The following is a 13,188-nucleotide window of genomic DNA, read 5'->3' as shown; positions in this document are numbered from 1 at the left end:
CTCTCTCTCTCTCCAATTGGCCATGGTTTTTTGTGAATCAGTTGCTTATCATCTATCAGCCAACCATAAATCGACCACCCATCAGTATCGACAATTTTGGATAGAATCTGTGGGGGTGTAACACCCCGATTTGGGACCTCAAGAGTCCAAGTCCAGTTGATATTACTTTCTAAAGGGAAAGCATACAAAGTTCACATAGAGAAAATATGACTATTTTTTTTCTAATAAACTTATTTTCTTTGACAAAGTTCATCATTCATAACATACAAAACAATAATTACATGAGTATTCAAACTAACAAGTACTCCACTGCACAGTCAGAGTAGTTGATCACGTCCAGCCTGCGTTAGTGTGCTTGAAACCTACAATTGTAATTATACAAGGGGTGAGTCTACAACTCAGTAAAGAATATGTATAAGCAATAAATGACTTTAACTTACAACTGTAGTGGGCTTTAAGCTCCTAATCTGAGTTTAGTTTTTGACACACCACACAAGGTTTGTATGTTTTAAAATTTTCCTTTAACTCTCTCAATCAAATATTCACTCACAACAGACTATAATACTAGGTCGGCTGTACTGATCATAGCCGTGTATGGGCATAACAACCCACATAGAATACCTCAATTCTATATTGTTGGCTAGACTATAAACCATACACTCTCAGTAATCCCTGGATCACCAGGCACTACATTGAAATAACAAGGGGGACCCCACCGGTAGCTAGCTGGGAGGTCAGGCTCAAACTCGGCATGGTTCATGATACATCCTAATCTTAATTACTTTCAACCATCCATGGTTGTCTAAAGTCTCAGATATTGTGTAAATATAAAACCCTAAGTTATATCGTAGGTTCATTACCTTAAACCTCTCAAGCTTGTGTTTCACTCATCTTTCCATGAGTACCATTATAAAATAATCATGATGTATCTCATTCTCAATCTCAAAATGGCATTTGGTTTCACACTTTATATCATACTAAGCAAGCAATGAGGTAGAGTTTCTATGTCATTAAACCATCAACGACTCACTCTTCATGGTGGCTGCACTCTCGTGCGAACCAGGTAACCCTTTCCACACATTGCACTTTCAAGATTTAAGGGGTTAAGCATGTTAATCTCAATATAAATTTAAACGACATGACCAAATTAAAGGAACTCAAAACTAACCACATATCTCATCACAATGCATGTTATTTGAAGATTATAACATAGATATGTTATCATAAAACAATTTCTTTCTAATATGCAGAACATATCACGACTGACGTATGCATATAGCCATCTCATTGCAATTAACTCATGCATGATCATTCTATTCATCTTATGTTAACACTCAAGAGCTATATTTCTAAACATGCTAATATACAACGACAATCATAACATGCAACATAATATGATTTATTCACTCTAAGATTACTTATAATATCCCTTACCTTAAATACGATTGTTGTACTTTGTTTGCAATTGAGTCTCAAGTGGATCTAACAATAGAATCTGATCATCACATAAATATGTTCATATTAATATACATACATTCTTTATATTTTGATAAAATTACCAAAATACTCCTCTCGAGTTAACTCATGAGACCTCAATTTATTTGCACCTGATTTGACTAGAACCATAAGATAAAAAGATTCATCTTAATGATACAAGTCCAACGCACTAAACCTCACTTAATTTTGAGTTCATAGTGCGAAGTTATGCTCATTTTACTTAATTGGATATTGGGTACACACAAGAGTAATTTGGTTATTTCAACTCTTATGATTTGACCTAAATTATCCTAGGTAAAAAACATGTTCTGTCTGAGTTTAGAGTAGTAGGTTTACTGAACCTAGTCTCGACCCAACTGAGTTTGGTTTGAAACTCAATTGTATTCTTAAAATTCATAATAAATTACAAACTAGATCCAGATCGAGTTCTGATCTAGATCCATAACTGTCAGACTAGATCTAGACCCAGTTCTGATATGGATCCAGAACTGATCCATCCAGCTATATGTTGGATCCAAATTCAGCTACATATTGGATCCTGAACTGTCTTGAACTGGATCCAGATCCAATTTTGACTTGGATCTAGTACTGTTCTATCTACTCCAAACCTGATCCAAAGCCAATTTTTGTTTGGATCTGGTTCAACTTGGATCGGTCCATGTCGATTGGATCTAACCAGACCCAGATTCAGTATCGTCTAGATCAAACCAGATCCAAGCAGGGAACTAAAACCCTGTTAGACTTGTCTCGGTCTGATTTTGTCAGAACCGATTTGGTCAACCAAGTCGAGTTTGAAACAATTGACCAGACTCGATCTAGATTGAACCAGACTGAATCAGTCTTGGTCAGACTCGATCCGGTCTGAGTTCACACCTAGACCTTCAATCAACTATTTTTTTACTTGGTTCGGTTTGGGTTGCACCGAGACCGACTCAGAAGTCGGGAGGGCTGGGTATAAGGCTGAAGGGGCACAACCCCTTCCTGACCTTCCTCCCCCTCTGCTGCAGAGGTTGTCATCCCTATGTCTTTGTCTTTGTCTCTCTCTCTCTCTTTCACTTGGGAACAATGATAGCAACCATGGATACCAGTTTTTATTGTCTTTTTTTTTTAACTGCAACCTACCGACAACCATGGCTACCGGCCTTCTGAAAAAAATAGGCAAGATAGGGAAGAGATATCGTAATTACCTATGGTGGTCGCCGACAGCATTCTGGCGACTGCCTTCTTCCTTCCCGATGTCTCGAGGTAAGCTCTGACTCTCTCTCTCTCTTTCACTCTCACTCTCTGAAACTCTCTTTCTCATACTCTATCTCTCTTAATTTTTTTCTTCTCAAACTCTCTCTCTTGCTCTCTATATATCGAGAGCTCTTTATAGAGCTCTCACGGTGGGTGAGGATAACCCTCACCGTCTACACACTGTTCATGGGGGGTGAGGTTTATCCTCTCCCCTTTCCACGGTGGTTCAGGGAGACAGTTGGGGAACCATCTTCCTCTTTTGCCGACCCTTTCTTCTCTATTTTTTTACCTTCCCCACCCGACAAATTCGTTGAGTGGATTTTACAATTCTATCCCCCTTAAAAGAATATTCGTCCTGAATCTTACCTGAAAATAATTATGGAAATTATGCATGGATGCTTGATTCATGCTCCCATGTGGCCTCATTTTAGTTGTGATGACCCTATCTGACCAATACTAGCGATACATTTTTGTTTTGCAGCTTCTTCACTTTTGTATCTAATATTTTTATGGGTTTCTCACTCATGCTCAGGTCATTCTGGATTTTCAATACTGACTCAACTGTATCCAATATGTGTAAGGGATCAGACACATACTTTTGCAACATTGAAATATGAAATACGTTATGAATTATGGACAAAAAAGGTGACAAAGCCAATCAGTACACTGTCTAACCAACTATCGCGAGTATTTCAAAGAGTTTAATATATCTTGAACTCAATTTTTCCCTCCGACCAAAATGCATTACTCAAGAACACATGATCACCTTGCTCAAATTCTAACTTATGACGTCTTTGGTCCGCATAACTTTTTTGTCGGCTTTGCGCTGCCACTAGATGTTTCTAAATGAATCTAACTTGGTCTGTCATACGCTGCACCAATTCAAACCCTAACATCTTCTTTCTTTGACCTCATCCCAACACAAAGATGTTTATCATCGTTGACCGTACAATGCCTTAAAGGGAGCTATTCCTATGCTTGCCTAAAAGCTATTGTTGTAGGCAAACTCCATCAGAAGCAAAATGTCATTCCATGAGTTATTACACTCTAAAGTATATGTCTTTCAGAGTCAGAATGGTTCGCTTTGACTATTTGTCTATCTAAGAGTGGAATGCCATGCTCATTTTTAATTGAGTCCCCATTGCCGCTTGAAAACTCTGCCAAAATCGTGAAGTAAACTTGGAGTCCCTATCTGAAACAATCGAATCGAGTACTCTATAAAGTCTGACAATCTCTCTGATGAAAAGTTGAGCCAACTGGTCACAAGTGTGAGTCATCTTACAATCTAAGAAGTGAGCTGACTTAGTTAGCCTATTTACAATCACCCATACTGAATCCTTCACATTACTGATCTTTGAAACTCTTGAGACAAAGTCCATAATAACATTTGCCCATTTTCACTCAGATATGAGAAGTGGTTGTAGTAGTTCTCCAAGTCGTTGGTGCTCAATCATCACTTGCTGGTATATTAGACGCTTACAAACTCAACAATGTCTCTCTTCATTCTGCTCCACTAAAATGTATCATTTAGATCTTGATACATTTTGATACTGCCAGGGTAAATAGCATATCTTGAGTGGTGTGCCTCATCCAACAACTGATTCCTGAGCTGATCATTTTTAAAAATGCACACTCTATGACAAAATCTGAAAAGACCCTGATCATCAACCTTGAAGTCTAACTCTTCACCCTCAGAAATTCTCTTTATAACCTTGGCCAACTCTAGGTCTAAGGGTTATTTTTCTTTAAATTGCTCACACAATTCTAACTTCAAAGTGGTTTGCACAAACAATAATTGACCTGGTAAGCGTCAAACTTTTGCTTTTTGATGCATGATAGAAGAAAATAAATCCCAATATGCGAGTCTGACCATTGCTCCTGACTTTCTTTCAAAGAGCATCAACGACTACATTCACCTTCCTCAAGTGATATTTTAGCTCAAAGTCATAATCTTTTAGAAATTAAAGTTATCTCCTCTATCTCAAGTTCAAGTCTATCTGCGAAAAGAGATACTTGAGGCTTTAATGGTCAGTAAATACTTTAAATTGTTAACCATATACGTAGTGTCTCTATATCTTAAGGGCGAATACAACCACTGTTAGCTCCAAGTCATGCATTGGATAATTAACTTTATGTATTTTTAGTTAGTGAGATGCATAATCTATCACTTTACTATACTGCATCAGAACGTAATCCAATCTCTTATGAGAAGCATCACTGTAAATAGTGAAGCCCCCTGATCCAAAAGGTAAGACCAAAACTAGAGCAGTAGTCAAACACTTCTTTATCTCCTTAACACTCTGCTCACACTTGTCTTTTTATTCAAACTTTATGTCTTTCTTAGTGAGATTGGTCATTGAAGCTGCCAGCATAGAAAATCCTTTCACAAATCACCGATAGTATTCAATCAATCCCAAGAAACTACAAATATCTGTAGGATTCTTGGGTCTAGCCCAATTGATGACTACTTCAATCTTCGTAGGGTCTACCATAATTCTCTCTTTGGATACGATATGACTAAGGAAGGACACCTGCTCTAACAAAAATGCACATTTTGAAAATTTGATATATAGCAAATGTTCTCATAATGTCTGCAGAACTATCCTCAGGTGTTTCTCTCGCATGGTTGAATAAATAAGAATGTCATTGACAAATACTACTACAAACTTATCCAAATATGGTCTGAAAACTTTGTTCATCATATCCATGAAAGATGCTTGTGCATTGGTTAGACCAAAAGGCATGACCAAAAAGTTATAATGGTCATATCCTGATCGAAAAGTTGTCTTAGCAACATTTTCTTCCTTAATTTTCAGCTGATGGTAACCCGATCATAGATCCAACTTTGAGAACCATGCAACTTATTGTAGTTGATCGAAAAGGTCATCAATCCGTGGCAATGGATATTTATTATTTATAATCTCTGCCTTCAATTGCCGAAAATCTATACACATTCACAGTGATCCATCATTTTTTATGAACATAATTGGAGCACCCCAAGGAGATAACAATGGTTGTATAAATCATTTCTTTAATAATTCTTGTAGTTGCTTCTTAAGTTCCTTAAGTTTTGCAGGTCTCATCTGATAAGGGGCCATGAGATAAGTGTTGTTTTTGGGATGAGATCGATCTGAAACTCAATCTCTTGATCAGAAGGAAGACCTAACAATTCCTTTGAAAAAAGATCCACATGTTCTTGAACTATATCTACATCTGATATGGTGAGGTTCTCTCTCCCTTTAATCTTCATGTAAGCCAGAAATCCAATGCATCCTTCTATAATGTATTTATTGGCTTTCAAGCATGATATGATCGTTGGCTTGGTAGTTTTCTAGCACCCTGATATATGAAGGTTGGAGTCTGGAGGTTTTGATAACTAACAAACTTTCTTCTGCAATCAATAGTGGCATGGTGGTTCGACAACCAGTCCATACCTAGGACGACATCTATATCCTTGAAATCGAGTTGTAACAAGTTTACAGGCAACTCACAGTTTGCTATTCTCACTAAACAATTATTGTACACAACATCCACTATGGTAAACTCTCTATGATCATTGAAAAAATGTTCCTTTTCTTTTTAGGGAAAGAGAAAACTCTCGCAAGGTCTCACTTGACCTTTGGAAAAGATTTTGAAATAACTCACCTCTGTTTTGAAATTTACGGGAAAATGGGGAAACAAGATTCGCTCGTTGGTACGAGGTTCAACTATTCTTGGTGCCTTTACCATGGGTAATTGAACCAATGCTCAAATTTATGCCTTTAACTTGTTCAAATTTGTTCTAAAAAATTATTCTAAGTCCTAAATGCACATAGAATCATGCTTGTGCTATGATTTTGAACTTGAAAATGCATGTGCTTTTGGAAATGTTTTAGAAATTTGGTTTTTCCAAGTGTTTTTGAAATGGATTTGAAGATGTATTTGGAAAAGTTATTTGAACTTTGAATTGGAAGATTGGAATTGGATTGAAAACTTGAATTTGATTTGGAATTTGAAAATTTGAAGTTTTGAATTGAAATTTGAAGTTTGATTTGATTTGATTTGAATTGAAAACTTGAAGTTTGAATTGAATTAGAGTTTGAAATGGAATTCAAAGTTGAACTTTAAAAACAAGATGAAATTTGAAAAGTTTTCAAAATTCAAAGTCAAGTTTCGAAATTTGAATTCTGAATTGATTAAAAATCAAAATTGGAATTGATTTTGAATTGAGATTTGAACTTAGAAATTGAATTAGGAGTTTAAAATTGAAATTAAAAATTAGAATTCAGGATTGAAATTGGAAATTAAAATTGAACTTTGAATTTAAAAATTGAAGATTGAAATATGAAATTGAAAATATAATGGAATTTGAAAAATAATTTGAAATTTAAAAATCGAAATTGAAATTGAAATTGAAATTGAAATTAAAATTAAAATTAAAATTAAAATTAAAATTAAAATTAAAATTAAAATTAAAATTAAAATTTTGGAAATGGAATTAGAATTTAGAATTGGAAATTCAAAATTTGATTTGGAACAAAAAATAAGAATTTGAAATGAATTTCAAAAATGAGAATTGGAGTTTAAAAATGGAAAATTTAAAATTGATTTTTGAAAATGAAGATAGAATTCAAAATTTGGGTTTTTGAAAGAAATAAAGAATTGAATTCAATATTTAAAAATGAAATTCAAAGTCAAAATTTGAAATTTGAAATTTTGAAATAAATCAACAGTTGAAATTTGGAAATTGAAATTAAAACTTGGAATTAAAAATGAAATTCAAAGTTGAATTTAGAAATTCAAAAATGGAAAGTTAGAATTGAATAAAAATCAAAAATTGGAAATTGAGATTAGATATTTGAAACAGGATTTGAATTTAAATGAAATTAAAAATAAAGTCTAAAAAATAATTTTGAATTTAATAATGGAAATAAAAAATGACTTTGAAATTTTAAATAAGATTTGTTTTTTTGAAAATCATTTCAAAAATCACTTGAAAATTTGAAAATAACTTGAAATAATTTGAGAAAATGAAGCAATTCTATCTTAAATGATGAGTATGTTATTTCTTTAAAAAATTATTTGGATTTTGAGAAAAATTTTATACTTTATAGAATTTTAAATAAGATTAATTTCCATATATTCATGACTAGGGCCATAAATATACTTTAAATTAATCTTTATTCAAAATTCTAATAAAGAAAAATAAATAAAAAGTTTTTATGCCTTTATAGAATTAAAACAAAATTAATTTTAATATTATTATGACTAGGGACACAAACATATTTTGATTCAAATAAAAGAAGAAAAAGAGAATTATGGAAAAAATGATGATTTTCAAAAATGATCTAAAGTGTAGATCAAATTTTTATTTAATAAAGAATAATAACTCTAACTCTGCTTGTGTATAACTGTTTAGTTATACACTGCCGGTCCCAAGCCCAGATAAAGGAGGAGGGTTGCGGTAGGCCTGTGATAGCCAACATAAAAACTTAGTCATACCCTATGAATATGAACCAATATGAGAATTTCGTTGGGGCGTTCCCTACTGAGCGACGTGCTGTACTCTATAGGCCCGGAGGCAGTGATAAATAGGCAAGGGTTGCTAGGTCATCGCTCGGAAGCGACGCATCACACCGGCGCCCGGGTGTGGTGTCAAATAAGCAAGGGTTCCCTCACTTTGTTGGATGGGTGGGGGTAAAGAAGTTAGTCCAAGACCATAAAATTAGGTTAGCCACTTGGAACATAGGATCTTTAACTTGTAAGTTGGTAGAGTTAGTAGATGTTATGTGTAGGAGAAAGATTGATATTTTGTGTTTACAAGAGACCAAATGGGTAGGTGAGAAAGCAAAAGTGATAGAACCTTGGGGATATAAGATTTGGTATACAGGAATAAATAGGAATAGGAATGGAGTAGAGATTGTTATGAGTCGTGAGTTTATAGATAATGTAGTTGAGGTCCGTAGGAAGGGTGATAAGATTTTACTTATTAAATTAGTATTAGATTCATATATTATTTATATTATTAGTGTTTATGCACCTCAAGTAGGTTTAGATGATTCCATTAAGCATCAATTTTGGGAAGATTTAGATGGAGTAGTACAAGGGATATCTTATGGAGAATGGATTTTCATCGGTGGTGACCTTAATGGGCATGTAGACATTAGTAGAGATGGATTTGAGAGTATCCATAGAGGCTATGGTATAGGAGAAAGAAACGAAAGTGGAGAAAGGATTTTAGATTTTGGTTTGTCCTATGATATGATCTTAGCAAACACTTGGTTTAAGAAGAGAGAGTCTCACCTAGTAACATTTAAAAGTGGGGTTAATACGAGTCAGATAGATTTTTTCCAACTTAGAAAGAGAGATAGGGGTTGTTGCATCGATTGTAAGGTTATACCGGGAGAAAGTGTAGCTACACAACATAGAGTCTTAATTTTAGATCTTAGAATTAGTCAATGCCGCAAAAAGGATAGACATATGATAGATCTTAGAATTAAGTGGTGGGCACTAAAAGGAGCTAAACAAGGAATGTTTGTAGAGCAGGTAATTAAGGAAGCTGATTGGTGTCTCAAGGAGGATTCAAAATCAATGTGGAATAAGATAGCGGGTGGCATGAGAAAGGTGGCTAAGGAGGTATTGGGTGAGTCTAAAGGCGGTGCACTGCTAGGTAAGGATACATTGTGGTGGAACAAGGATGACAAATTAGCTATTAAGGTTAAAAGAGAGTGTTATTGAAATCTAAGTAAGAGTCGTGATAATGAGAATTTGGAGAAGTATATGATAGCAAAGAAGGAAGCTTAAAAAATAGTTCAGAACACGAGGGATAAGGTATATAAGGAGGTTTATGACAAGTTGGATACCAAAGAGGGCGAGAAGGATATTTATAGGCTTGCAAAGATGAGAGATAGAAAATCGAGGGATCTGGGTATGGTTAGATGTATCAAAGATGAAACGCAAAGGGTTTTAGTCAAAGATGAGGAGATTAAGGAGAGATGGAAAGATTATTTTGATAAGCTATTTAATAAAAGTCATGCTCAAGATCTTGGAGACTTCTCCATTCCTTTTCATGAGATGAATCGTGACTTCATGCGCAAGATTCAAAAGAAAGAAATTGCAGAGGCTTTGAAGAAAATGAAATTAAGAAGGGCAGTTGACTTAGATGGTATACCTATCGAGGCTTGGAAATACTTGGGTGAGAAAGATTTAGAATGGTTGACAAATCTTTTTAACAAGATTTGGCAAACAAATAAGATGCCTAATGAGTGGAAGGAGAGTACTTTGGTGCCTCTATATAAGAATAAGGGTGATATACAAGATTGCACAAACTATCGTGGTATAAAACTCATGAGTCATACTATGAAACTTTGGGAGAGGGTGATTGAGTCTAGGTTGAGGAAGGTTGTCATGATATTAGAGAATCAATTTGGTTTTATGCCGAGAAGATCAACTATGAAAGCTATATATCTTCTTAGACAACTTATTGAGAGAAATAGAGAGAGGAACAAAGATTTGCATATGATTTTTATTGATTTGGAGAAGGCATACGATAGAGTACCTAGGGACGTTCTCTGGTGGACAATGATGAAGAAAGGTGTTTCTCTCAAGTACATTAGTATAATTAAGGATATGTATGAAGGAGTAGTAACCAATGTCCGCACTTGTTGAGAGGTGACAACCAATTTTCCTATAACGGTTGGGTTACATCAAGGATCTGCTTTAAGCCCTTTCCTATTTGCCATAGTGATGGATGAGCTTACGAGATCAATTCAAGAAAATGTGCCGTGGTGTATGTTGTTTGCTGATGATATTGTTTTGATTGATGAGTCTAGAGCTGGGGTTAATGCTAAGTTAGAATTATGGAGACAAACATTGGAAGCAAGAGGTTTTAAGTTGAGTAAGAGTAAGACAAAATACATGGAATGTCGGTTTAGTAAGCAACGAAGTAGTGATGGGAGTGTAGTGAAGCTTGGTGAGCAAGAAATACCGGTGGATGATTGTTTGAAATATTTGGGATCTATCATTCAAAAGTATGGAGAAATTGATGGAGATGTAAATCATAGGATAAAGGTTGGGTGGATGAAATGGAAAAGTGCAACTGGAGTGTTGTGCGATCGTAGAATGCCATTGCGGTTGAAGGGAAAGTTTTATAGGACGACTATTAGGCCCGCTTTACTATATGGTACGGAATGTTGGGCTTCCAAGAGACATCATATTCGAAAAATGAGTGTAGCAGAGATGCGTATGCTGAGATGGATGTGTGGAAATACAATAAAAGATATGATTCGGAACGAAGAGATACCTAAGAAGGTAGGCGTTGCACCCATTGAAAATAAGATGAGAGAGAATCGTTTACGATGGTTTGGACATATTCAGCGAAGGCCTAATGATGCTCCAGTTACAAGGATGGAGAAACGGGAAAATATATTAGTTAAAAGAGGTCAGGGTAGGCCTAGGAAGACATGGATGGAGGTGATAGGAAAGGATATGAATGCTTTGAACCTCACCGAGAACATGGCATTGGATAGAAATGATTGGTGGAGAAGGATTCATGTGGAAGACCCAGAATGATTTTCTTTTTTGGTTCATATCGCCGACCCCAATTGTTTTGGGATGAAGGCGTAGTTGTTGTTGTTATAAAGAATAATAACTCTAAGTATTATTCGTATTCTGACTAGGGTCGTAAATACAAACTTTACTTAACATTATTTATCCTTTATTAAATGATGCACGTGCCATTCATGTTTTTAATAATGTCTTTCAAAAAGAAAAGAAAAATGAATGAAATACATCAATTATGGAATTTAATCTAAATGCTCATTCATTCTAAACTAAGCATAAAATGAAATTTCTCATTAATAAATTATTACAACACTTGAATGAATTTACATCAATTCAAAATAAAGAAAAGGAAAATCCTATAAAATGAACAAATATGTTAGAAATATAGGCATTTATGGATTTTCTTCAATTATTGAAAAAATGAAGAAAATCCAAGGTTAGCCTTTTTATGCCCCAAAAAATAAAGGAAAAATCCGTAATCATATTAGAAATTGATAAAATTTGATGTGAAGACTTCTAATGACTTTAAAAGTGTTCTAGAATAAAAAAATATAGAAAATAATTGGAGGAAAACCCCAATTGGGGTTTTTTTATTCAATCAAAACAAGATATTTCAAAATCAAGATATACAAATCGACCCTGTTAGAGTGTTTTGAATGAATGAAAGCCTAAAACAACTAAAATTGAGCTAAAAATGACTCTATAGATTCCTAACTCAATAAGAAAACATTTTTTTTTTACATATTTTGAAAAACATTTTTAACATTTGAGATATAATTGAAACATTGAGAAATAAATTTTGAAATCAGGAAAATAAGTTTTGATAGAAAAGTTTCTGTAATTTTAGAGTTTTGGAAGCTAAACTGATTCAATTTCTCCCAAATTTATGGGGGACATTGCTCAGTTTAACCATGAAATATTCCCAATTTACGAAATTGGGAAATGATTTTTGCTTTATAAATGGTGACTTCGGAAAGTCACTGTTTCGTTTCAAGAATAAAACCTGTTGTAGAAATTGAAATTCTGTAACCTATTCTGTTTTTTGATAGATTTGAAATATCACAACATCATAAAAATTTATGAAATTTGATATGAAAAAACTGGACAAAATTTAAAGAAGAACCTTTTTTACAGATTTCAAAAATGATTTTTCATTGGAGAGATCATATCCAATCAATTTGAGATAAAATTAAAAAAATACTAAATGAAACAAAATGATAGGGTTCTGGTTTTCGACCAGAATCAGATATGAAAAATTCATGAAAGTTTCTAAAAATTTGTAGAGAGAAACAAACATTTAAAGCAAAAATTTTTAATTTATAGATCTAGAAAATGATCTCCCATTTTGGATGTCCAATCAAAACAAATCAGATCAAAACCTGTGAAAAGTCTGTGAAAGAAAATGAGCAGATTTTTGGTTTTTGATCCGAACGACCAATGAAAAAGAAATGAAAATTGATGAAATTTGGCATGCATAAAATATACATTCTAATAAGAAAACTTCTTTTACATATATAAAAAATGATCTCCCATTAGCGAGATATAAATACAACAAGTTGACTTTGGGCCTGAGCAATGCCTGGGATTGCAAACAGGTAGGGTTACGACTTAAAATATAAAGAAATAGAAATATTCTATAGAAATGAATGAAATTTTACTGAGATAAAACAGACATGAATATAAAGAGGATCTTTTTTACAGGTTTTAAAAATGATCTCCCATTAGGGAGATATAATTCTAACAAGATGGGTAAAAAAACAAACCCTAAAAGTGGTACAATATAATAAGGTTGCGGTTTTAAACCAAAATAGAGCATGAAAACACTATATAATTTGATTAAATTTGGTGTGAACAAACTAGACTCAATGCTGGAGACATCATTTTTTACGGATTTGAAAGATCATCTCTTATTAG

Source organism: Nuphar pumila, chromosome 11, assembly GCF_984573655.1.
Source record: "Nuphar pumila chromosome 11, dmNupPumi1.hap1.1, whole genome shotgun sequence".
NCBI classification, from domain to species: domain Eukaryota; kingdom Viridiplantae; phylum Streptophyta; class Magnoliopsida; order Nymphaeales; family Nymphaeaceae; genus Nuphar; species Nuphar pumila.
The sequence above is the reverse complement of the archived record's forward strand: the minus strand, read 5'-3'. Positions refer to the sequence as shown.